The sequence below is a fragment of the Miniopterus natalensis genome, chromosome X, assembly GCF_054644295.1.
Source record: "Miniopterus natalensis isolate mMinNat1 chromosome X, mMinNat1.hap1, whole genome shotgun sequence".
In the NCBI taxonomy this organism is placed as follows: Eukaryota; Metazoa; Chordata; class Mammalia; order Chiroptera; family Miniopteridae; genus Miniopterus; species Miniopterus natalensis.
The window spans coordinates 58,829,049-58,856,636 of NC_142103.1; the positions used below are offsets into that span (position 1 = coordinate 58,829,049).

Consider the following 27,588-nt stretch of genomic DNA (forward strand, 5'->3'; position numbering starts at 1 on the left):
ACCCAAAGCTGACATAATACTCAATGGTGAAAAACTTAAAGTACTTCTTTTAAGATCAGGAACAAAGCAAAGATGCTCACTTTCATCACTTCTATTAAACATTGTACTTAAAGTTCTAGCCAAAGCCATTAGGCAAGAAAATAAAAATAAATAAAAGGTATCCAAATTAAAAAGGAAGAAGTAAAATGATTTCATTTCAGATGACATAATCATGTATGTAGAAAACTAAAGAATCCACAAAAAATTTGTTAGATAAAATAAATGAACTCAATAAAGTGGCAGGATACAATATGAATATACAAAATTCATTTACTTTGCTATAGACTTATGAGCTACCTGTAAAGGAAACAGTCCCATTTACAATAGTATAAAAATAATAAAATAATAAGTTAGGAATTAACTTAAACAAGGAGATTAAAAGTTTTTATGGCTAAAAACTATAAAAAAATTGATGAAAATTAAAGAAGGCATAAATAAATGGAAAGTTATCCCATGTTCATAGATTGGAAGACTTATTATAAAATATTCATTCTGTCTGAAGCAATCTACAGATTCAATGCAATCAATATAAAAATCACAAAGGTGTTTTTTTTTACAGAAATAGAAAAAAATTCTAAAATTTATATGGAACTACAAGGAGCTTGAAAAGCCAAAATATTCTTGAGAAGGAAAAACAATGATGAAACATCATACTTCCTACTTTCAAAATATATTACAAAATTCCAGAAATTTAAATAGTATGGCACTGGCAAACCCCCCAGGAATATAGACTAATGGAATGGAATAGAATAGAAAGCTGAGAAATAAACCCATGCATATATGGTCAACTCATCTTTGATAAGGGTTTTGAGAATATATAATGGGGAGAGGATATTCTCTTCAATAAATGATACTGGGAAAACTGGATAACCACATGCATAAGAATGAAATTAGATCCTTACCTAAAACCAATTCAAAATGGATTAAAGACTTAAATGTAAGACCTGAGACTGTAAAACTCCTAGAAGAAAATATAGGGACAAAGCTTCATGACATTGGTCTAAAGCAGCGATTTTCAACCTTTTTCATCACATGGCAAACATAAACTAATCACTTTCCTTTCTGCAGCACAGGGCAGCAAGATGGTGGTGAAAATTTCCAAAAAGAGGAGGTATGTTGCTGATGGTATCTTCAAAGCTGAACTGAATGTGTTTCTCACTCAGGAGCTGGCTAAAGATGACTACTCTGGAGTTGAGGTCCAAGTTACACCAACCAGGACAAAAATTATTATTGAGGCCCCAGGATGCAGAATGTTCTTGGTGAGAAGGGCCAACAGATATGGAAATTTCCTGCTGTGGTTCGGAAGAGGTTTGGTGGTTGAAAATCGCTGGCCAAAAGCAATGATTTCTTGGATTTGACACCAAAAGCACATGCATCAAGAGAATAAATAGACAAATGGGACTACATCAAGCTAAATGCATTCTGCACAGGACAGAAAACCAATTAACAGTGAAAATCAACCTACAAAATGGGAGAAGGTATTTGCAAATCATATCATTTATAAAGGATTAATATAAAAATATATAAGGAACTTTTACAATGCAATAGCAAAAACACAACCCAATAAAAAAATGGGCAAAGGACTTGAATAGGCATTTCTCGAAAGAAGACATAAAAATCAGATTCTAAGATGGTGGCAGATTAAGTGGAAGCTACACTGACACTCTCCCAGGACCAAACTGGAATTGCAGCTAAAATATAGAAAGTCCATCCTGAATAATCAACTGAAGACTAGCTGGAGAGAACCCTCATAACCAAAGGCATAAAGTGGAGACTGCATAGAGAATGGTAGGAAGTGCCGAGGTGCCAGAGGGCTGGCTGGGCTCCCACAGTCAGCAGCTGAAGTTCTAGAGGGATATCTCAAATGTGGGGGGTTCCCTCTGAGAACTCTGGGGTTGAAACATCAAGTTGGGCTCCTCAGCCCAGAGTACCAGAATGAGAAAGGTGCCTGTATAACATCCGGCTGTGAAAACAGTGGGGTTCCTGTCTGCCAGGGAGAAATAGGTGGTAATGTAGGTACCCTCTTAAAGGGCCAATGGACAACATTTCAGGTGTAGCCATTCACCTTGGGCTCTGGCTGAGGGAAGGCAGAGTTGACTAGAGCTGTGTGAGGAAAACCTAAGGCTGCTGTATCTGGGGATAGAGCTCAGAGGGCAGCCATCTGGATGCTTGTGCTGAGACATTCCTCCATAATACAGGGGACATCTTTCTCAGGCAGACCTTTACCAGCAAGGAAGCTTTTGCCTGGGGGGAAAGCAATTGCCCCATCAATTGGAAAACTTCCCACCCAATCCTGTGGAGTTTATGTCTTGCTATGGTCTACAGTCTGAGGCTTATTAAGAGACTAATAATAATAATAAGCCTATAGACAACCGTGGATCTCTGGATGCTTTGTCTTTGCCTGATCTGCTTCTGGTCCTGGGCCTAGGAAAAGCAAACTTTGGTGTGTATCTTGGTCCTTTCCAGGCACACCTAGCTCAGCTGAGGGATCCAAAAGCTGTGGGTTGCTGAAAGCTCCAAACAGGGTACTCAAGGCCGGTCAGAAATAGCATCTGACATTGTCCTGCACCAGACACTCTCCAAAAAGACTGGGAGTCCTAGAAAATCTCCCTAATACATAGAAACAAACTCAAATAGGCGGCAAAAATGGGGAGACAAGGAAACAAACAAAAACAAGTCCCAAATGAAAGGACGAGAATTCTCCAAAAGAATAGCTAAATAAAATGGAGATAAGAAAGTTATCAGATATAGAGTTCAGAATAATGATTGTTAGGATGCTCAACAGCATGAGAAAATATATGGAAACTATGAAGAAAATTAAGAATGACATAGCAGTAATAGAGAACACACTGGAAGGAATAAACAGCAGATTAGAAGAAGTGAAGATTGGATAAGTGAGTTAGAAGACAGGATAGAAAATATCACTCATTCAGAGAACCAAAAAGATAAAACAATTAAAAAACATGAGGACAGTTTAAGGGAGCTGTGGGACAACATGAAGAGTAACAATATTCACATCATAGGAACACCAGAAGATGTAGAAAGTGACCAAGGGATAGAGAACCTGTTTGATGAAATAATGGCAGAAAACTTTCCTAACCTGGTCAAGGAAAAAGTCACACAAATTCAGGAGGCACAGAGTTCCTAGCAAGAACCCAAAGAGGCCCATACTTAGACACATCATAATTAAAATGCCAAAAGCTCAAGACAAAGAATCTCTTAAAGGCCTCAAGAAAAAAGCAATTTGTTACCTCAAAGGAGCTCTCATAAGGCTGTCAGTTAATTTCTCATCAGAAACTCTACAGGCCACAAGGGAATGTCATGAAGTTTTCAAGGAAATGAAAAGCAAGGATCTGAAACCAAGGCTACTCTTCCAGCAAGGTTATTATTCAAAATAGATGGTGAAATAAAAAGCTTCCCAGACCAAAAAAAAAAAAAAAAAAAGGCTAAAGGAGTTTATCACCACCAAATCAACATTGCAAGAAATGTTAAAGGGACTGCTGTAATAAGAAATAGAATGCTTAGTGAAGCTCCCCTGTGAGGCCGTCCAGACTATGGCTTCTGTCTGCTGGGAGTTTTTTTATTACTGGTTTGATTTCCTCAGCTGTCATTGGCCTATTCAGGTTTTCTGATTCTTCCTTATTCAGTTTTACATAATCTCACTCATATGTGGAATCTAATGAACAAAATAAACTGATGAACAAAATAGATCCAGAGACATGGAAGCATGGAACAGACTGACCAATCTCAGAGGGAAGGCGGGGGTGGGGGATGGGTGCATGGGAAGAGATTAACCAAAGAACTTATATACATATAATGCATAACCCATGGACACAGAAAATAGTGTGGTGAAGAGCTGGGGCAGGGGCAGGTGTGGGGTAGAAGGGGTCAAAGAGGAAAAAAGAGGGACGGACACCTGTAATACTTTCAACAATAAAGACAAATAAAAAATGAAAGAAGACATACAAATGGCCAACAGATGAAAAGATGTTCTACATCACTAATCATCAGGGGAATGCAGATCAAAACCACATTAAGATGCCATCTCACACCTAAGATGGGTATTATTTAAACATTAAACTAGAGATAACACCCTGGCTGGTGTGGCTCAGCTGGTTAGAGAGTTGTCCCATTCACTCTAGGGTCACGGATTTGATTCCCAGTCAGGGCACATACCCAGGTTGCGGGTTTGCTCCCTGGTAAGGGCAGGTGCAGGAGCCAACTTGAGAAGCAAGTTGCAACTTGAAGGCAACTTGCAGGAGGCATATGCAGGAGTAATGTTTCTCTCTCTCTCCCTTTCCCTTCCTGTCTCTGGAATCAATGAAAAACATATCCTCGGGTGAGGATGAAAAAAAAAAAAAAGAGAGAGAGAGAGATAAGTGTTGGTGAGAATATGGAGAAATTGAAATCCTGTATATTGTTGGTAGGCATGTAAAATGGTGCAGTTGCTATGGAAAACAGTATGATGGTTCCTCAAAAAATTAAAATAGAACCGCCATATGGAGTAATCCTACTTCTGGGCATATATCTAAATGAATAGACATTGGGATCTCGAAGTGATAGCTGCATTCTCATGGTCATTATAATATTATTTATAATAGTTAAATGTCCATCAGCAGATAAATGGATAAGAAAAATGTATTATAGAGTATGATTAGCCTTAAAAGTAAAAGAAATCATGCCATTTGAGATAATATGGATGAACCTGGAGGACATTATGCTAAGTGAAATAGCCAGGTACAGAATGACAAATACTGTATGATTCCACTTATACGAGGCATCTAAAGCAGTGAGGCTCAGAATCAGAAAGTAGGTGGTTGTTTTCTAGGGGCTGGTGGGAGGGGGGAAATGAGTTGCTTTTTAATGCGTATAAAGTTTCAGTTATACAAGATGATTAAGTTCTAGAGATCAGCTCTATAACATTGTGCCTACAGATGACAATACAGTATTATACACTTAAAAATTTGTTAAGAGGGTTGATCTCATACTAAGTGTTCTCACCACAATTTAAAAAAATAGGTAGTCAAAAATACATAGTAAAAAGTATTATAGAAATATATTGAACTGTTAATTAATGATATATGTTATATATATATTTATAATGCTATATAATATCTATACATTACTGCTCCAGATTTTGTGATGTTTTGGTGTCAGCTTCTGAATATTTGTAATTTCTGTAATTTATTTTCTCATTCTAAATAAATATTCATTTTTTGTACTCCCTCAAATTTTGTAGTCTAATTGGAGAATCAGATATATAAAAAATAATTCAATAAAGATTTACGGGGACTAATATAGAAGTTTGTATAGGATATAGGGGAGGCACAGATGACAGAGGAGTGGTCAGAAAAAGCTTCAACAAGGAAGCGCTACTTGCTCAAAGCCTTTATGGGTTGGGATGGTAGGGTGGGGAAAGGCATTCCAATTATAAAGAGCAGTGTGTGAAATAGCATGGATGTATGAAACAGCATGGTTCACCCAGAAGGTCTAATTCACTGTGGTGAAAGAATACTAATGGAATATTCCACAGATGAGTCTGGAATGTTAGTCAGGGATCGGATAACTGAAGTCTTTGGGTACAATCCTAAACTCTAGATTTTATCATTTAAAATGGGAGTCATGGAAGCATTTTAAGCAGGAATAATATGATCCCCCTACAAACAGTTTCAAATATATATTAGAGAAGCAGACGAGACTGTAGGCAGGGGAAAAGTTAATCTTGATAAAATAGGAAACTCTGAAATAAGGCAGTATCAGTAAGTATGAGAGTAGAGCATGGACTCAAGAGATGCTATAAAGCTAGACCACATAGGACTTGGTTCCTGATTGGATTAAATGAATCAGAGAAAGGGAAGAGCTAAGGGTGACTCTTAGGTTTCTGGGTTGGAAAAGTAACCTCTGGAACAAAAACAATTTCAGAACATGACAGGGGCTCAAGGCTTTCCTACTCCTTAGAATCTTGTAACAGGGCAAAAACTCCAGTTTTCCAGGTACTCTCTGAAGCTGATCAACTCCACTAACAGTGCTGTAGACTATTATCTTGTCCTTCAGAATATAAGGCTACATCCATATGTGTGGAACCAACAGACCAAAGAACCGACCATCTGTTTTCTAGGATTGCCTAAACAACCAATAGGACTCATCACTTAATGGATTCAGCTACAGCAATTAATAATGATTATAAATATGGTGAAAATGAGCAGCTTGTCTATGTCTGTCATGGATCAGTATTTAGGTCAAGCATAAATATGGCCGAAATCATACCCTCACATCATTAGTCATTATCCACTGCAAATTATGAAAACATTTACAAGCAATGAATGAAAAATACACACTACTTAAACTTGTATGTCATGTTCCAGTAGATCTGACTACATATTATATTTATTTTCACATTGGTTGCTTCTTTAAGAAACTAACTTTGTGGCATTCTCCACCAGTTCTCAACAGTTGTCTCTACAAAGGTCAATGTAATGCTACAACTACCTAATTCTTCATTCATTCATTTCTTCAGTGTTAGAAAAGTATTAGAACAAAGGTCCCTAACATCAAGGAACCATGGTTAGCTCAAAAAACAGACACTTACCTGTGGAAAAATAAGGAAAGAGTTTAAACAACAAAGCACTATGCTATTAGACAAGCTATATGTTCGGTGTCAAATAAGAGTTATGGACAGGAAGTATAAGAGTTCATAGGAGGGAGAAATCTTCATGGGTATGAGGGGTAACAATAAATTTCATGGAGAAGGTGGGAACTACTGTGGGACTTGAATAATGGGAAGGACTTGGGCATGAAGGGAGGATAGTATATGAAATTTTGTTTGTATGAGTAAAGCACAGGGAACAAGTGGAATGAACTTGAGATGCTTCAGGAACAATCACAGTTGGCTATTCAACATACTACAAAAGCAGTGAGACACTGCCGCTCCTTCATATTACAAATATTTAAGATATTTTGAAGTGTCAGTAGGATGTTCAATGGCTTAAATCAATTTAAGTAGAAAATATTTCAAATATTTCAAGGCAAGATTCCCAAAGCTTTCTATCACCACTGTTTACAAAGTAACTATGTCTTTGCAAAATGATTAGAAACAATCATGTTCACCTTGAATATTGGAACTCCACTACTACAAAAGATGGAAATAATATGTCCAAATTTAGATGTCTGTAAGTAAAGGTTAGTGTGCCTTCATATTTCACCAAGTTTCTAACAGGTTTAATGTACATAGATACAAAAGAAGGTGTGTGGGCCCTTTTCCCAGAAAGATGTACTAGTTTCATTCACTGTGCATAAAATGACCTTTACTAGTTACTGTGTATGTACATGTCACCAGAAAGGCAGCAAAAAGAGAAATTCAAGGAATGAGTAATGGAAAAGTTTTGAAAAAGCATACATAAGATTTCATTATACAAATAGGAAATGTGTGTGTACATGTGGTCACATGCTTGCACCTTGTTTTCTCTTTCATTGCCTTTTCTCTTGTTCTTTTACTCTCACATTCTCTCTTTTTGGTTTACTTTCTTTTTTTCTTTTTCTTTTTTTTTTTAATATACTGCTGAGCCACGCCCGGTCGGGCTGGTTTACTTTCTTTAGCTCAATTCTATAGATATAGATGATATAGATATAAAAATATAGATGATATATAGATATATAGATATAAATAGAGATATATAGATGATATAGATATAGATATATAGATATATACTTTGTATGCATTATATCATACTATATTACACTAAACACGTGCTAAAGAGGGTATGAAAGGAATCCCTATCCTTCAATGGATTATAAACTAAATCATATTTATCACTTAAAACATAATAGGTGAAATGCCAAAATAAATGCTACTGACAAATTGAAATAGGAAGAAAGGCCTGGCCGGGCGTGGCTCAGCGGTTGAGGCATCGGCCTAGGATCCCGGTGATCAGGATTCGATTCCCGGTCAGGGCACAAGGCCCGATTGTGGGCTTGATCAATGACTCTCTCATCATTGATGTTTCTATCTCTCTCTCTCCCTCTCCTTTCCCCTCTCTGAAATCAATAAAGATATATTTTTAAAAAATTAAAAAAAAAAAGAAATAGGAAGAAAGTTCAACAGTTCTTTAGAAGAAGGTAAAATTACTGTGGACTGGCAGCCACATTTGATAGCATCACCAGGGCAGGACTTTAGCATCTAGATTGATTCAGGGGTTTTCATACTCAGTTGTGCCTAAGGATCATATATGGAACATTTGTTAAAATGCATATTGCTGAGGTCCATTCCCAGGAAGTTTAACTCAGTAAGTCCAAAGCAGGGTCCAGAAATCTACATATTTAACAATTCCAGATTATTTCAATGCAGATGTCCCTCAGAATACACTTTGTCGAACACTGAGTAACAGCCTAAAGAATAAATAGGATTTGTATAGGCTTGATGGGTATTCCAGATAACGGAAAAAACTGGGATTCCATGAAGGGCAGTAAAGGAAGTGAGGTTGCTGGAAGCAAAGTAGTTGGGGGAATGGCAGAAGATAAATCTAAAATAGGTAGTGGGAAGAAAAATTATGAAGTTTCTTAACTATCATGCCAGAAAATTTACATGAGACTGAACGTATAACTGGTGTAGAGCTAGTAAAGATTTATCTAGCACGACCCTTCAGTAAAAGGAATTGACTACACTGATCCTTCCATTCTTACAAATAATGCCAATGCCAAAATAACAAGTCCTGGACTATAGGGCTCCCAAAGGCTTGTCCATAGATCAATGAATAATCACAATCAAATTTCAACTGGCCTGAGGTAAAATGAAAATAATCAAGACAATATGGTGATCTTTTTGTGAGGCTACAATTATTTACTTTTTTAAATGTTCAAATGTTCTTTCATATTTAATTAAATATCCTTTGCAAAATAAAAAGTAGGCAGCTGAGCATATGAAAAGATGTTCAACATCATTGGCCATTAGGAAAATATAAAATTAAAATCATTATAAATATACAACTACACATTTATTAGAATGGCCACAAAAAAAAAAAAAAAAAAATTAATGACAATACCAAGTGACGGCAAGGAAGTGGACAAAACAGCACTCTCGTACACCACTGGTGAAAATGCAAATGGGCATAGCCACCATGGAAAACAGTTTGGCAGTTTCTCATACAGTAAAACATAAACTTAATATATAACCCAGCAATTGTACTCCTAGGTATTTATCCCAGATAAATGAAAACTTATGTTCACACAAAAACTTGTACCTGAATTTTTATAGTAGCTCTACTCATTATCCATAAACCACAACCTGGAAAAATTCCCAAATGTCCTTCAGTGTGTGAGTGGATAAACAAACTGTGGTACATCCATACCAGGGCATACTACCCAGCAAAAATGGAATGATGAATAGGATGTAGTGGAGGCACAGATGACAGAGAGAAAAGTTAGCTGAATCTCAAAGAAATTATGCTGAATGAAAGAAACCAGTCTCAAAAGGCTATATGCTGTATTTATGCATTTACATATATTTATATAATATGCTTGAAAAGACAAAACTACAGTGATAGAACAGATCAGTGATTGCTAGGGATAAGTGGAGAGAGGTAGCTATGACTACAAATGAGTTTTTTTGAGTGATGGAACTGTTCGGAATCTTGGCTGTGGTAGTAGTTAAATGAATCTATCTATACATGTATTAAAACTCACTGAATGGTACAACTCTCCTCCTCCCAAACAAGTACATTTTACTGTATGTTAATTTAAAAAATTAAATAGTAGGCATTAATTTATCAGTTCTCCCAATATTTTGGAATCCTTGTTTATCCAGATGTCTAGCATAGGCCACTGAGGGGCAAATGTCCTTAAGAATCTTGTCCATTGGTGCTGAAAAGTTACCTGCATTACTTCTGTATTGAATCTCAATAAGCACCAATGATTCTTATCGCAACCCTGGGTTCTACTTCATTTTTCCAAATTCCATTCCACAGAGTGATTCTCATATCAATTAATTGTTCAAAAGTACCCAGTCTGCTACTCTCATTAACATCTGAACAAGCTCCTTAAGTCTCTTCCACTCTCACATACACAAAATTTTCTGCTCTCTTCATTCAATTATGCAGTGAAGATTATTAGGTAAGAGTGAGGGAGCAATAAAGTTTGGGGATAGTATCAATGGGTTCCAAAGCATATTTTTTCTTGGAATCTTAAGAGACCATGATTTCTTTTCAGTACTTCTCAGGAATTAATTAGACAAATGTTTCTGAGAATTTCCCAAGTGCTCAGAATCTCCCAGATATTTCTGGAGTTATATATTTGGTAATATGGGAACAAACCTATATTCCTTCTCAATACTAATAAGTCAAATGGGTGGAGGAAGGGACCACATTATTTTTGTTGTTTTTTAACACAGACACTTCCTTCTTAACTTTTTTTTCCCTTTTGGTTGACTGATGGAATTAATAACACAAGCAACAACATGAAGAAAAAGTAGAACTTTCATGATTTCCCTTGAGCCCTGTTTTAAAAAATAATTGTTTATTTGAAAATTTCTTCCTTGAGCCTAGCCATTAGTAAACCAGACCATCACAAACATTGACTTCTGTATTAGTTATCTACTGCTGCTTAACCAATGACCCCAAAACTTAAGTGTCTTAAAACAACATTTATTATCTCACACAGTTTCTGGGATCAGAAGTTCAGGAGCAGCTTAGCTAGTAGTTCTGTCCTTACGGTCTGTCATAAGGTTGTAATCAAGATGTCAGCTGGGGCTACAGTCATCTGAAGACTTAACCGAGGGTGGAGGATTCTTCTAAAATGGTGAACTCACATGGTTATTGGCAGAAGACCTCATCTATTTTCTGGCTATTCATAGGAGGCCTCAATTCTAGGCTCTCCGTGGAATGCTTGAGTACGCTCATGAAATAGCATTGGCTTCCTCCAGAACAAGTGTCGAAGAGACAGTAAGGTGTAAGTCTCAACGTTTTTATGACCTAGCCTTGAAAGTCACACTCCATCATTTCCACAGTGTTCTACAGAGATCAGACCTATTCATTGTGGGAAGGAACAACAAGGACATGAAAATACCAGGACATTGAGATAAATAGGGGCCATCTTGTAGGCTTGCTATCACCACTCCAGACCAAAGACAGAGTTTTATAACTTCTCAAGCTAATAGATTTGATCAAGGGCAAAGGCTAACCAATTAAACTTGGCTAACCAATTAAACTTTTGAAGGCAAACACAGAAACTATACCTAACATTGCTAATTATTCATTCTCCTTAAGATGTCAACTATATGACAGATAAAGCCTTACACGGGTAAGACTGAAGCTATAATTAGGAACCGGGTGACAAAAGCACATCAAAGAGAAAAATGAAGAATAAGTATTCTGAAAATCCACAAAGGAACAGAGACTAATTTCACTGATTTTCCAATTAGCCAAATGTTTAAAAAAATGTATCCAAGATTCAGACAGATCTGTGTTAAAAAGGTCATCACTAAAATCAACTGTAAAAGAACTATATGTGAAAGGTTATCCGCACACTACCATATAAGCAGTCTTTGTTTAAAATTAAGTATGTAAAATGAAATGTTTTTTCCTGTTTAACTGGGTTCGATCTAGAACTACCCTAATATATGAACATACTTGAATATGTCGAGTTTCTAGGAGAATAACTACAGGTGAATACACTCTGCCTGCTATTTTATGAGTCCTATGAAAAGCTAACTTTGTAAGGTTACCAGCTGGTGATAATTACTTATTTTCCTTTCCCTCGTTTCCTTCTTCTTCACTCAAGACACATTAGGTGAGAATAAAATTTAAGCCTGAAAAAGAGAAAAGTACTTATGCTGAGGTCGCTCCTGGGAAACAATGAGTGGAACTAGGCTGCAGCTGATGTGAATTATATCAGGTGGCAGTGGGAAAGAACTCATTGGTCACCATTACAGCACATTTCATCATCCTCATTTCATGCCACTGGTTTTATAGGATTGAATGAATTGTGCTTGTGGGACTTTGGAGACACAAGCAGATGTGGAGGGTTCTAAACTAATGCCTGCAGAGGGAAAACGTATACAAATGGCAGACAAAGTTGCAGAGATCCAACCTAAAACTATTGAGAAAAGGAGCCTTATATTACAGGATATGTCCTGCCAAGTCTAGGAGGACTGGGCTTATAATGATTTGGTAGGCTGATAAATTTTGTCCAGTGTGCCTCAAGGCTGAGGTATAAGGGATAGACGTACATCGTCTAAGAGTACTGGATAGCTCTGCAAAGGCAGAGAAAACCCATTATGTTTGAGAGCATATCTCTGTACCAGAAATTCAAGCACCTTGATTTCTATGAGATCAACACGACAGCAGCCTTAGAGGAGATCCTTTATTTCTCATCATTTGCGTAAAAGGAGCTAATCAAAAGTCCATTTGGGTTTTTCAGAAGTCAGAAAATAGTGATCCCAATCAATAAGTTTTTTCAGAGTCTATCTTTCAAAGGCATGAGAATATTTGAGGTTTTTCTCATCCTCTCTTCACATTTTCCATCTCCATTGGGTCATAATTGTGCCAGAGCTCCTTTTGTGATACCTACAAACCATAAAAAGCTAAGTTACAAATTCACTATAAACTACATTTATTTTGCATTATATTTTTCTTCTCCCTCCTCCTTTTTAAGGTAGTTCTCTCATTTATACTCCACTTAATTTTAATTGTCTTTATAATCTCATTCCATGTATATCATACTTTACAGTTTACAAAGTATATCTATGAGGTAAGCAGGGCAAGTCTTATGATCCCATTTCATGGATAAGGCAAGTGACTTATCCAGCTAATGCAGACTAAAGTTGGGGAAAAAAACCTGATTTCTTAACTCCAAATCTAGTGTGCTTTCCAGTGTGCTGCAGTGACTGAGAAATATTTTATATCATGAAATAAAAGGCACAAGTAAATGTCTCTCAAGAGGAAAATGGTCAAAAAGAAGGGGATAAGGACATTCTGTTAAAATTCAAGCCTCTGTAAAATTAGCTAATTTGGAGAGTTAAAGGATTTCTGTAATGGTTTGGCAGAAGTTGCAGCTTAATTTTTTAGAGAAAATTGTATTCCTTTGTTCATTTATTTTTATCAGATGTAGCTTACTAATTCATAAGCTCTTTTAAGGCACTTTCCTCATTATGTGTACTTTTGTATACCACATCTTACAATCTCCAGTCTTGAACAAGATACATGCTTAGTATACAAGTTGTTCAAAGAACTGAATTCAGTCCATATTGTAGATGGTAAAAAAAGTTTTTTCTGTCAATAAACCCACACCTTTATGGTCAATTAATATTAGACAAAGGATGCAAAGAATATACAATGGCATAAAGGTAGTCTATTCAGTAAATTGTGTTGAGGAAATTGGACAGATATGTGCAAAAAAAAAAAAAGAAAAAAGAAAAGAAAGAAACTAGACTACTTTCTTACACTGCACACAAGAATAAACTCCAAATGGATTAAAGACTTAAATGTTAGATGTGAAACCATAAAAATCCTAAGAGAAAACACAGGCAGTAAAATCTCAGACATTTCTCTTAGCAACATTTTTTTATGATATATCTCCTTGGGCAAGGGAAACAGAAGAAAAATCAACAAATGGGACTACATCAAACTAGGAAACCATCAACAAAATGAAAAGACAACACACTGAATGGGAGAACATATTCACCAGTGATGCATCTGATAATGGGTTAATATCCAAAATTTATAAAGAACTTACATAACTCAACACCAACGAGACCAAACAATCCAATTAAAAAATGGGCAAAGAACCTGAATAGACACTTCTCCAAGAGGACATACAGATGGCCAATAGACATATGAAAAAATACTCAATGTCACTAATCATCAGAGAAATGCAAATTAAAACCACAACGAGATATCACCTCATACTTACCAGAATGGCTACCATCAACAAATCAACATACAGGTGTTGGTGAGGATGTGGAGAAAAGGGAACCCTAGTGCACTGTTGGTGGAAATAAAGATTGTTGCAGCCACTGTGGAAAACTGTATGGAGGATCCTCGAAAAAGTTAAAAATGGAACTGCTTTATGACCCAGTGATTCTACTTCTGGGAATATAGCCAAAGAAACCTGAAACACTAATTCAAGAGAATATATGCAACCCTATGTTCATTGCAGCATTATTTATAATAGCCAAGATCTGGAAACAGCCCAATAGTCTCTCAGTTAGATGAGTGGATAAAAAAGCTGTGGTACACATACACAATGGAATACTATGTGGCTGTAACAAAGAAGGAATTCTTACCTTTTGCGACAGCACAGATGGCCCTGGAAAATATTATGCTAAGTGAAATAAGCCAGTCAGAGAAAGATAAGTACCATATGATTTCAATTATATGCGGAATCTAATGAACAAAATAAACTAACAAACAAAATAGAAACAGATACAGAGAACAGACTGACAGATGTCAGAGGGTAGGGGGTAGGTGCCTGGGTGAAAAAGGTGAAGGGATTAAGCAAGAAAAATAATACATAGACACAGACAACAGTATGGTGATTACCAGAGGGAAAGGGGTTTGGGGGAAGGAGAATAAGGTAAAGGGGGGATAAATGATGATTGAAGGAGACTTGAGTTGTGGTGATGAACACACAATACAACATACAGATGATGTATTATAGAATTGTACCCCTGAGACTTATATAATTTTATTAACCAATATTATCCCAATAAATTTAAAAATAAAAAATATGAAAAAAAAATATTCTTCTGTCTTCTCAAATCAGAGAAGCAGAATGACAAGACTGAAAGAGTCCTGTAGAAACCCTATCTTTTCCATTACCTTCAGGTGGGACTATACTCAGCCTAGTTCAGATTAAAACACAATCATCCAAATTCCTTGTTACTAAGAGCTCTCATGGGTAGAAGTTGCCACAAACCTCATTTGTCACAAATTTAGTGCTTTTAAAACACTCATCTCCAAAAGTTTATTTCCATAATGTTATAATTTACATCCCATACTGATTATTCAGCTTTCAATGGAGACTACAAAGCAGAATTAACCTGCTGGAAGAAGAAAGTGAATTATCTTAGTGTTTCTGCAATAATTCTGTATCCCAACTCTCCTAAACATCTCCAATGTCTCCTCCCTCAAGACAAAGAGTTGGGGAACAAACCTTGGTGCTTTAATAAGGACTTTTGAAATTCCTGTTGCTGTCCCTAGCACTATTCTCCATAATGACAAGGCTAATCCATTGACATGTCTTTTGATCAAATAGACTCCTAGATACAGTATTTCTTACTTTATTTTTGACAACATTTTACTGATTTCATTCATTAATTTACTGAACAAATATTTTCTGGGCTCCTACCACATGCCAGGCACTGTTCTATGTTCTGTAAACACAGAGGTAAACAAGATAAGCAGGGACCCTGCTTTCATTTTGGTAGGGGAATGACTGACAGATAATCAACAAAAAATTAATTAAACACAGTAATTTCTATGAAGAAAATAAAGAGAGAAAAGAGAGGGGTTGGAGACCTCTCTAAGGAGCTAGCATGTGAGGTGAGACCTGCCAGCTATGCATAATCTTGGTGAAGAAGAGTTTTCCAGGCAGAATGAGGAGCACGTGCAAAGCCTGACTTAGAAACAAGTTTGGTGAGTTTAAGGGGAAAAAAGAGGTCCGTGTGGCTGAAGCACAGTTGAATTCAGAGCAGCACAGTACCCAATGAGATTCTAGAGGTGGGCAGGAATTTATAGCTGATGCCAGAGAGTAGCTATTGAAGAGTTTTAGGCAAGGGAGTGATAAGTAAACAAAGCAGGTTAAATGTCATCACATCTCCCTTTTTTTTTTTTTTTTATAACACTTGTTAGCATATTGCAGCCAAGTTTGGGAAAAATTTGTAGAAGAGCCTTTTCTAACTTTTAGTTTTAGGCTCATAACAATTATAATCCTATATTGCTCCCCAACCCTAGCTGATAATGCCGTTCTTAAACTAATTCACCATCTGGTTGATCATCTTGTCTTCCTCTCCCCACCCTCACCCTCCATCTCATATAGTTCTTCATTAGTAGCAAACATTTGTGGGATAGTCTCTAAAAAGTAAGGGGAAGCCCTGTCTGGTGTGGCTCAGTAATTAGAGAGTCTGCCCCCACACTGAAGGGTTGTGGGTTTGATTCCTGGTAAAGAGCATGTACCTGGGTTGAAGGTTTGATTTTTGTGGGAGGGAACCAATCAATGTCTTTCTCACATCAATGTTTCTCTCTCTCTCTCTCCCCCTTTCCATTCTCTCTAAAAATCAACTAAAAAAATATCCTCAGGTGAAAATTAACAAAAATAAAAAAATAAAAAACAAATCCTTTAAAAAAAAGTAAGGAGGAAGCTCACATAGATGGCTTTGAAGAACATACATACAACTCACTATTAAACAGAATATTTTCCAACAAACAAAACAAAACAAAACATTATTCTTCTGACTAGGCAATGGAATGAGTAAATACTGAGATGTGATAAAGTTAAGGCCAAGTAACCTAGTACTTTTAGACTGAGATAGGCAAAGAGTGCATGACCTTTCCCTCAATTACTTAGCTAATGCGATGTGATAAAATGAGCATTTGTTTTTTAAAGAACTTCCTGGATGAATGAAGGGAAGAGGCTGGGGTATTTAAGGTGGGAAGTTCCAAGCCCAAGTTATAGTTTTTGGAAAGGTTCAACTGTGAGTCTAGGTTAAAATGATGAAGGGGATAAATAAAGGCATTTCACTAAGAGGGGAAGATAGATGATGAATAGAAGCAAAAGGAAATAGGCATGTCTTAAGTGGCCTGGTGAATGTCTCTGAAGCCCATTGGACATAATCTGTATAAATGAAAAGTCACTTTCAGCCTATTTGTTACCATACTACTAAAAACAGTCAGCTAGAAATTCAACAATTCAATAAAAATGATATAGATTGACTTAAAATATAGTATAGGATGTATCTTATTTAAGTGGTACATTTGAAAATTTATATGGAACCAAAAAACACCCCGAATAACCACAGCAATCTTGAGAAAGAAGAACAAAGTGGGAGGTATCACAATACCAGATATCAAGTTATACTACAAAGCCACTGTAATCCAAACAGCCTGGTACTGGCACAAGAACAGACATATCGATCAGTGGAACAGAACAGAGAACCCAGAAATTGACCCATGCCATTATGGTCAATTAATGTTTGATAAAGGGGGCAAGAATATACAATGGAGTAAAGACAGTCTTTTCAATAAATGGTGTTGGGAAAATTGGACAGGTACATGCAAAAAATATGAAACTAGACCACCAACTTACACCACGCACAAAAGTAAATTCAAAATGGATAAAAGACTTAAATGTAAGACATGAAACCATAAAAACCCTAGAGGAAAACATAGGTAGCAAAATCTCAGACATCTCTCGAAGCAATATGTTTGCTGATACATCTCCTAGGGCAAGAGAAACTAAGGAGAAAATAAACAAATGGGACTGCATCAAAATAAAAGTCTTCTGCACAGCAAAAGAAACCGTCAACAAAATGAAAAGGGAGCCCATTGCATAGGAGAACATATTTGCCAAGGATATATCAGATAAAGGGTTAATATCCAAAATATAAAAGGAACTCATACAACTTAACAAAAGGAAGACAAACAATCCAATTAAGAAATTGGCAAAGGACCTGAATAGATACTTCTCCAAAGAAGACATAGAAATGGCTAAGAGATACATGAAAAAAGCTCAATGTTGCTAATCATCAGAGAGATGCGAATTAAAACCACAATTAGGTATCACTTCACACCTGTCAGAATGGCTGCCATCAACAAATCAAAGAACTACAAGTGCTGGGGAGGGTGTGGAGAAAGAGGAACCCTAGTAGACTGCTGATGGGAATGCAGACTGGTGCAGCCACTATGGAAAGCAGTATGGAGTTTCCTCAAAAGATTAAAAATTGACCTGCTACTTGACCCAGTGATCCCACTTCTAGGAACATATCCTAAGGAATCCAAAACACCAATCACAAAGAACGTATGCACCCCTATGTTCACAGCAGCCCAATTTACAATAGCTAAGATCTAGAAACAGCCCAAGTGTCCATCAGTAGATGAGTGGATAAAAATGCTGTGGTACATTCACACCATGGATTACTATGCAGCTGTAAAAAAGATGGATATTTTATCCTTTGGCACAGCATGGAGGGAACTAGAAAGTATTAAGCTAAGTGAAATAAGCCAATCAGGGAAAGACAAGTACCACATGCTCTCACTTATATGTGGAATATAATAAACAAAATAAACTGATGAACAAAGTGGATCCAGAGACATAGAAGCATGGAATAGACTGAAGGATCTCAGAGGGAAGGTGGGGAGGGGGGTGTGGGTGAGGAGAGATTAATCAAAGAACCTATATGTTTATAAGCATAACCCATGGACACAGGCATTGGTATGGGGAAAGCCTGGGGGTGGGTTGGATGTGGGTGGAGGGGATCAGTGGGGATAAAAAAGGGGCATCTATAATATTCTCAACAATAAAGATAAAAAAACTTAAAAAAATGTACATTAGTTGAATTAGTAATTTACATTTTCTGTATCTGTCATAATATGGGCCTGGCACTAGAGTCAGAGAGCCTTGGTTGACAGTATATCCTCTCTCAGGAGCCTCCAAGCCAAGCACAGGCAACTCCCAATTGCGGATCACTTTGTACTTCCCACCAGGTGGTCCAAGGCTAAGCACAGGCAGCTACTGACCTTGGCCTACACAGAGGCCATTCCCCAAACAGGTCAAAGAACCAACAACCCCGGTGGCCAGCTTCAGACCACACCAGAGCACCACCCAATTAACTGCACATATAACACACCCAAAGGATGGACTCAACAGGCACCAGAGCCCTGTTAAAGCAAATGGGGGTCAGCACCCTGCATAATAGTTCAAATGCTGTAGCCATGGCCAGATCTCATAAACCAGTCAGTCTGAGGGTCAATCCCACTCACTGAAATACCAACATCAGTCAAGACTCAACAACATACAACAGGAAGGTGCACACAACCCACACAAGGGACACTTGAAGCAGGTGATTAGGGAGACAGCACCACTGGGCAGCATGGGACACCTACCACATAAGGCCACTTTGTGAAGACTGGGAAATGTAGCAGATCTACCCAATACATAGAAACAATCATGGGGAAACGGCCAAAATGGGGAGACAAAGAAACATGTCCCAAATGAAAGAAGAGGAGAAAACTCCAGAAAATAAATCTAAATAAAATGGAGGCAATCAATCTACCAAATACAGAGTTCAAAATATTGATTATAAAGATGATCAAAGAACTTAGGGAAAGAATGGATAAACTCAATAAGAACTTACACAAAGTGATAAAAACCTTATAAAAGGACCTGACAGAAATGAATACAATAACTGAAATAAAGAATACATTAGATGGCATTAACAGCACATTAGATGTACAGAGGATGAAGTAAGCAATTTGAAAGACATTAACACAAAATATTCAATCAGAACAGCAAAAAGGAACAAAGAATTTAAAAAATTAGGACAGTTTAAGGGACTTCTGGGATAACATCAAGCATAACAACATTTGCATCATAGAGGTACCAAAAGGAAAAGAGACAGACCAAGGAATTGAGAACGTATTTGATGAAATAATGACTGAAAATTTCCCTAACATGATGAAGGAAATAGAAATACAAGCCCAGAAAGCTCGGAGTCCCAAACAAGATGAACCCAAAGAGGCCCACACCAAGACACATCATAATTAAAATTCCAAAGGTTAAAGAAAAAGAGAGAATCTTAAAAGCAGCAAGAAAAAAGTGATTAATGAACTACAAGGGAACTCCCATCAGACTTCCAGCTGATTTCTCAACAGAAACATTTCAGGCCAGAAGATATTGGCACAAAATATTCAAAGTGATAAAAGGAAAGGACTTATAAACAAGACTACTCTACTCAGCAAAGCTACTATTTAAAAACTGAAGGAAAAATAATGACCTTCCCAGATAAGAAAAAGCTACAGTAGCTCGTCATCAACAAACCAGTACTATAAGAAATGTTAAAGAATATTCTTTAAAAAGAAGAAAAAAGAGGATCAAATATATGAATAAAAGAATGGCAATAACTACATACCTATCAATAATTTCTTTAAATATAAATGGATTAAACGATCCAATACAAAACATAGGGTGGCTAAATGAATAAGAAAACAAGACCCATATGTATGCTGCCTACAAGAGGTCCACTTCAGGTTTAAAAAAAACAGAGAAAAAAATAAAAGAATGGAAAAAGATAATGTCATGCAAATGGAAATGAAAAGAAAAAGAAAAAGCTGGGATAGCAATTTTTACAACACACAAAATAGACTTTAAAACAAAGGTTATAAAAGAGACAAACAAGGACAATTCATAATGATAAAGGGATCAATCCAACAAGAGGATATAATCCTTGTAAGCATTTATGTAGCCAATGTAGTAGTACTTACATATATAAAGCAAATATTGATGGACATAAAGGGAAAAATTGACAGTGATATAGTAATAGTAGTGGACTTTAAAACCCCATTGACAACAATGGATAGATCATCCAGATAGAAAAACCAACAAAAAAACATCAGCCTTAAATGATAAGCCAGACAGAGAAAAACAAATACCATATGACTTCACTTATATATGGAATCTAAAGAACAGAAACTCATGGATATAAGAGAACAAAACTAATGGTTGCCAGATGGGAGGGGGTTGGGAGCTGGGTGCTCATGGATAGGAAGAATTAACATTGATAAAATGTCCACCTTACCCAAAGCAATCTATAAATGCAAGGCATTTTCCACAGCACTAGAACAAAGAATCCTAACATCTACATGAAAATACTAAACAACCTGAATAGGCAAAGCAATCTTGAGAAAGAAGAACAAAGTTGGGCCCCGCCGGGCGTGGGTCAGTGGTTGAGCATCGACCTAGGATCCAGGCGATCAGGGTTCGATTCCCGGTCAGGGCACATGCCTGGGTTTCGGGCTCGATCAATGACTCTCTCATCATTGATGTTTCACTCTCTCTCTCTCTCCCTCTCCTTTCCTCTCTCTGAGATCAATAAAGATATATTAAAAGAAAAAAAAAAAAAAAGAAGAACAAAGTTGGAAGTATCACACTACCTGATATCAAACTATACTATAAGGCTATAGTAATCAAAACAACATGGTACTGGCATGAAAAATAGACACATAAATCAATGGAACAGAATAGAAAGCCCATAAATGAACCTATGCCTTTATGGTCAATTAATCTATGACAAAGGGAGCAAGAATATACAAGGGGGTACAGACAGACTCTACAATTTACAAGAATAAACTAAAAATAAATTAAGGACTTAAATGTCCTTAATAAATTAAGGACATAAAATTCCTAGAAGAAAACTTAAGTGGTAAATTGTTTGACATTGCTCTTAGTAAGATTTTTTCTGATATGTTTCCTTGGACAAGGGAAACAAGGGAAAAAAAAGCAAATGGGACTACATCAAACTAAAAAGGTTTTGCACAGCAAAGGAAACTGTCAACAAAACAAAAAGATAATCTACTGAATAGGAGAAGATATTTGCCAATGACACATCCAATAAGGGATTATTATCCAAAATAAATAAAGAACTCATATAACTTAACACCAAAAACCAAACAATGTGATTAAAAAATGGGCTGAGGACTTGAATATACATTTCTCCAAAGAAGACTCACAGATGACCAATAGATATATGAAAACATGCTTAGCATCCCTAATCATCAGAAAAAAAGCAAATTTAAAGCACAAAGAAATATCACTTTACATCTGTCAGAATGGCTAAAGTAAATAAATCAACAAACAAGAATTGGTGAGGATGTAGAGAAAAAAGAACATGCATGCCCTGTTGGTGGGATTGCAAACTGGTGCAGCAACTATAGAAAATAGTATGGAGGTTCCTGAAAAAACTAAAAATAGAACTACCATATGACAACAATTCCACTTCTGGGAATTTATTTGAAGAAATCCAAAACACTAATTTGCAAAGAAGTATGTATCACTATGTTCACTGCAGCATTACTTAAAATAGTTAAGATATAGAAGCAACCTAAGTGTCCATCAATAGCTGATTTAATAAAGAAGTGGTATGAGGTAATGTCAGAGCAATGGCAGTGTGAGAGATACCCTTGGCCTCTTCCCCTGAAATTTCAACAAATTAACCAACTAAAATTCAACAAAGAATTCCCTACTTGTCAATACAAAGGCACACCTAAGAGACCTGCTCACTGAAACATCTAAAGGAGGGCAACCAGGAATAAGCAGGGAGACGAAAAAGGAGGAAAGCTTGGATGGTGTTCAGACACAATCCTGCAGTAGGGAGCTTGCAGCACACCTGGGAGAAGGGAGGAAGCTGATGGTAGCAGGCACTTCCTTCAGCCAGCTAGGAGGAACAGAGAGCTGTGGAGGCCTGTCAAGCAAGGTGAGCAGAGAGAAATGATTAAGCCAGCAGACACCTGACAGGGTGCAGGGTTCTGCTATGTGGCTGTCCACTGTCAAGTGGGGCTGTTTCTGACAAAGAAATGGAACCACAGAGCCCTGCCGTCCCTTCGACTCCCAAAACTCCTCCTGTTGTCCTTGGTATAAGGTCGAGGAACATTTTATCTGTAAGCCAAGAGCTATTGCAGTAGAACTGCAGTTTCTTTCTGTGGTTGATCCTGGCGTTTAGTGCCTGGGGCTGGACCTCACAAACCCCATCCCCAAGCAGTGGGGCTGTACTGTCTTATAGAGGCCCTGGAGGTCAAGTCTGAAAGGTCACAGGGGTAAAAAAAATAATCTTGCGATTCAGCACCACCTACTGGAAAATAGTAGAAAGACCTCTTCAGAGAACACTGCTATAGAAGGGAAATTTATGCCTAGACAAAGGAGAGTAGCAAATATCATAAATAACCATGGTAATGAGGGTGATTGGAAGAAGAAGAAGAAGAAGAAAAAGAAACATCCCCAGAAAGCATGGAAATACATTTTGTAAATGACAGAGATTTTAAGATTGCAGTTCTGAAAATACTCTACAGGATGCAAGAAAATACAGAGAGGCAATTCAGTGCATTCAGAAAACAAATCAATGAACAAAAGGAGAACTTTATCAAAGAGATTGAAACTTTAAAAAAGAACCAATCAGAAGTCTTGGAAATGAAGCATGCAATTAATGAGATTAGGAATGAGCTACTGAGCAGAGAAAACAAAGTAAACCAGATGGAGGAAAGAATTAGTGATACTGAAGATAGGAATCTAAAAATGACAGAGGGAAGAAGAAAGAGACCTGAGCACAAAGAACAAGGAAAGAGCTCTATGAGAACTATCTGACTCCATCAGTAAATTCAATGTTAGGATGATAAGCATTCTGGAAGAAGAAGAGAGGGAGAAGAAAAAATGGAGAGCTTATTCAAACAAATAGTGGATGAGAACTTCCAAAATCTATGGAAAGAACAATATCCTCAAATCCAAGAAGCAAACAGTCGAAAGAGGCCCTCTCCAAGGTATATTGTATTAATCTCAGTCTAAAGAGGCCCTCTGCAAGGTATATTGTATTTAAACTGTCAAAATTTAATGACAAAGAAAAAAATTCTCAAAGCAGCCAGGGTAAAGAAAGAAGTGACTTACAAAGGAAAACCCATCAGAATTTCATCCTACTCAGCAGAAACTCTACAAGCCAGAAGAGAGTGGAACTAAATATTCAAATATCTGAAAGAGAAATTACAAGCCAAGAATAATATATCCAGCAAAATTATCCTTTAAATATGAAGAAGAAATAAAGACATTCCCAGATATACAGAAGCTGAGAGATTTTGTCAACAGAAAACCTCCACTGCAGGAAATACTCAAGGGAGTTATTCTACCTGAAACGAAGAACATAAGGTCACAACACTAAACAGAGATAGTTTGTGACAACAAAAACAAAAGGGAAGGTGGTAAAGGTCCATATAGACAAAGGAGGATGAATATCAGATGCACTCAAAAGGAAACAAACTATTGTATATATGCAACTTAATTTCTTATATACCTAATGGTAACCACACACAAAAGTCACCAAACCAGGAACACATAGCTTTAAAAAAGAGAAAAGAAGTAGCCTGGCCAGGCGTGGCTCAGCAGTTGAGTGTCAACGTAGGATCCAGGAGATCACAGTTCGATTCCCAGTCAGGGCACATGCCCAGGTTGCTGGCTCACAGCCAATCAATGAAGTCTCTCTCATCATTGATGTTTCAACTCTCTCTCTCCCTCTCACTTCCTCTCTCTAAAATCAATAAAGATATATTTAAAAAAAGAGAGGAAAGAAGTATGAAATATCACCAAACAAAAACAACAGACAGAAGTAGAAAGGAAAAGAACCAATGGAGGCACAGAGCTACAAGAAAACAAAAGATAAAATGGCTACAGGAAATCCTCATACATCAATAATTACCTGAAATGTAAATGGTCTGAATTCACCAATAAAGAAGCACAGAGTAGCAGAGCATATTAAGAGAACAAAATCCAACCATATGCTGCCTACAAGAGATGCATCTAAGCTGCAAAGACAAAGGTAGATCCAAAGTAAAAGGGTGGGAAATGATTCTCCAAGCAAACGACATGTACCAAAAGGCAGGTGTAGCCATGCTTATATCTGACAAAACAAATTTCAAGACAACAAAAATAACAAAAGACAAAGATGGACACTTTATAATAATAAAGGGGACACTACATCACAAAAACGTAATACATATTAATATATGTGTACCCAACTAGGCAGCACCAAAATATATAAAGCGACTAATCACAGAACTAAAAGGAGAAACCATCAAAACTCAATCATAGTTGGGGACCATAATACTCCATTGACCGCTTTAGACAGATCAACCAAACAGAAAATAATATAGGCCTAAAATGAAACACTAGACCAAATGGACATAATTGACATTTTTAGAGACTTTTATCCCAGAACATCAGATTATACATTTTTCTCCAGGGCACATGGAACATTCTCAAGGATAGACCATATGTTGGGTCACAGAAGTAGCATCAACAAATTCAAGAAGGTTGAAATTATGCCAAGCATATTCTCTGATCACAATGCCTTGCAATTAGAAACCAACTGCAAAAAAAGATGTAAAGAAACCCACAAATACATGGAGATTAAACAACATACTACTAAAAAATGACTGGGTCAAAGAAGAAATGAAAGATGCGATCAGAAGATATATAGAGGCAAATGAGAATGATATAAAACATATCAAATCTTCTGGGATGCAGCAAAAATAGTAATAAGGGGGAAGTTTATATCATTACAGGACTATCTCAAGAAACAAGAGAAATCCCAAGCAAACAACCTAAGATCACATTCTAAAGAACTAGAAAAAGAACAAAAGAAACCCAAAGTCAGCAGGAGAAAGGAAATCATAAAAATTAGAGCAGAATTGAACAAAATAGAGAAAAAAGAAGAAAAAAAAACTATACAAAAACTTAATAAAACAAAGAGTTGGTTCTTGGAAAAGATGAATAAAATTGACAAACCCCTGGCTAGACTCACTAAGGAAAAAAGGGAAAAGACCCATAAAAACAAAACCAGAAATAAGAGAGGAGAAGTCACCACAGACATCACAGATATACAAAGGATCATACTAGAGTGTTATGAAGGATTATATGCCACCAAATTCAATAACCTAGAAGAAATGGATAAGTTCCTAGAAATATATAACCTTCCTAGACTAAATCATGAAGAATTAGAAAATCTAAATAGGCTGATCAGCATCGAGGAAATTGAAACAATCATCAAAAACCTCACAAAAAATAAAAGCCCAGTACCAGATGGCTTTACCAGTGAATTCTACCAAACGTTCAAAGATTTCAAAGCTATTTTTCTCAAACTCTTCCAAAAACTTGAATTAGAGTCAGTACTTCCTAACACATTTTATGAGGCCAATATAATCCTGATACCAAAACCTGGCAAGGATAACACAAAGAAAGAAAACTACAGACCAATATCTCTGATGAATACAGATGCAAAAATCCTAAACAAAATAATAGCAAATCAAATATAGCAGTACATCCAAAAAAATAATGCATCACGATCAAGTGGGGTTTATTCCAGGGGCACAAGGATGGTTCAACATACATAAGTCAATCAATATAACACACCACATTAACAAAAGAAAGGATAAATATCATATGATCTTATCAATAGAGGCAGAAAAACCATTTGATAAGCTACAATATCCATTTATGATTAAAACACTCAATAAATTAGGAACAGAAGAAAAGTATCTTAACATAATAAAGGCCATATATGATAAACCCTCAGCTAATATCATACTTAATGGTGAAAAATTGAAAGCTTTTCATCTAAGATCAGCACCAAAACAAGGATGTCCACTCTCGCCACTCTTATTCAGCATAGTCTTGGGGGGTCCTAGCCAGAGCAATAAAGCAAGAGAAAGAAATAAAAGGCATCCAAATAAGGAAGGAAGAAGTAAAACTGTCAATTTTTGTGGACAACATGATTCTGTATATAGAAAACCTTAAAGACTCCACAAAAAAAACAATTCAAAACAATAAACAAATACAGTAAGGTTGCAGGATACAAAATTAATGTACAAAAATCCATTGCCTTCCTTTATACCAAGAACAAAACTTCAGAAGAAGAAATGAAAAAAGTAATTCTTTTTGTAATTGCAACCAAAAGAATAAAACATCTAGGAATAAACTTAACAAGGAGCATGAAAGACCTATATACTGAAAATTACAAAAGATTATTAAAAGAGATTGGAAAAGACACAACAAAAAGAAAAAATATCCCATGTTCATAGATTGGATGAACCAACATAGTTAAAATGGTCATATTACCCAAATCAATATTCAGACTTAATGCAATCTCCATCAAAATACCGATGTCATTTTTTAAAGAAATAGAACAAGAAATCATCAGATTTGTATGGAACCACAAAAGACCCCAAATAGCCAAACCAATCCTGAGAAAAAAGAATGAAGCTGGAGTATCACACTACTGACTTCAAATTATACTACAGAGTCATGGTAATCAAAACAGCATGGTAGCCCTAGCCAGTTTGGCTCAGTGGTTGGAGCATTGGCCTGCAGACTGGGGGGTCCCGGGGTTTGATTCTGGCAAAGGGCATGTACCTTGGTTGCCGACTCAAACCCAGCCCTGGCCGAGGCACATGCAGAAGGCAACCAATTGATGTGTCTCTCTCACATCAATGTTTCTATCTCTCTGTCTCCTCCCACCTTCCACTCTCTCTGAAGAGCAGTGAAAAAATATTCTCTGGTGAGGATTAAAACAACAACAACAAAAAAAACCCAGCATGGTATTGGTACAGAAACAGACACAGAAATCAATGGAAAAGAACAGAGATCCCAGATATAAAACCACATGTGTATGGGCAGATAATTTTTGACAGTGGAGCCAGAAACACAATGGAGTAAAGATAGTGTCTTCAATAAATGGTGCTGAGAAAACTGAAAAGCCGCATGCAAAAGAATGAAACTAGATTACAGTTTGTCCCCATGTACAAAAATTAACTC

At 36.7% G+C, this 27,588-nt stretch overlaps 1 protein-coding gene across 4 annotated transcripts in view; it reads right to left on the reverse strand.

Annotated features, from left to right (window-relative positions):
• The window catches only part of EDA (ectodysplasin A), a 383,358-nt gene that overhangs the window by 150,506 nt on the left and 205,264 nt on the right, over positions 1 to 27,588 (reverse strand). The gene's annotated exons all lie outside the window — the stretch shown is intronic.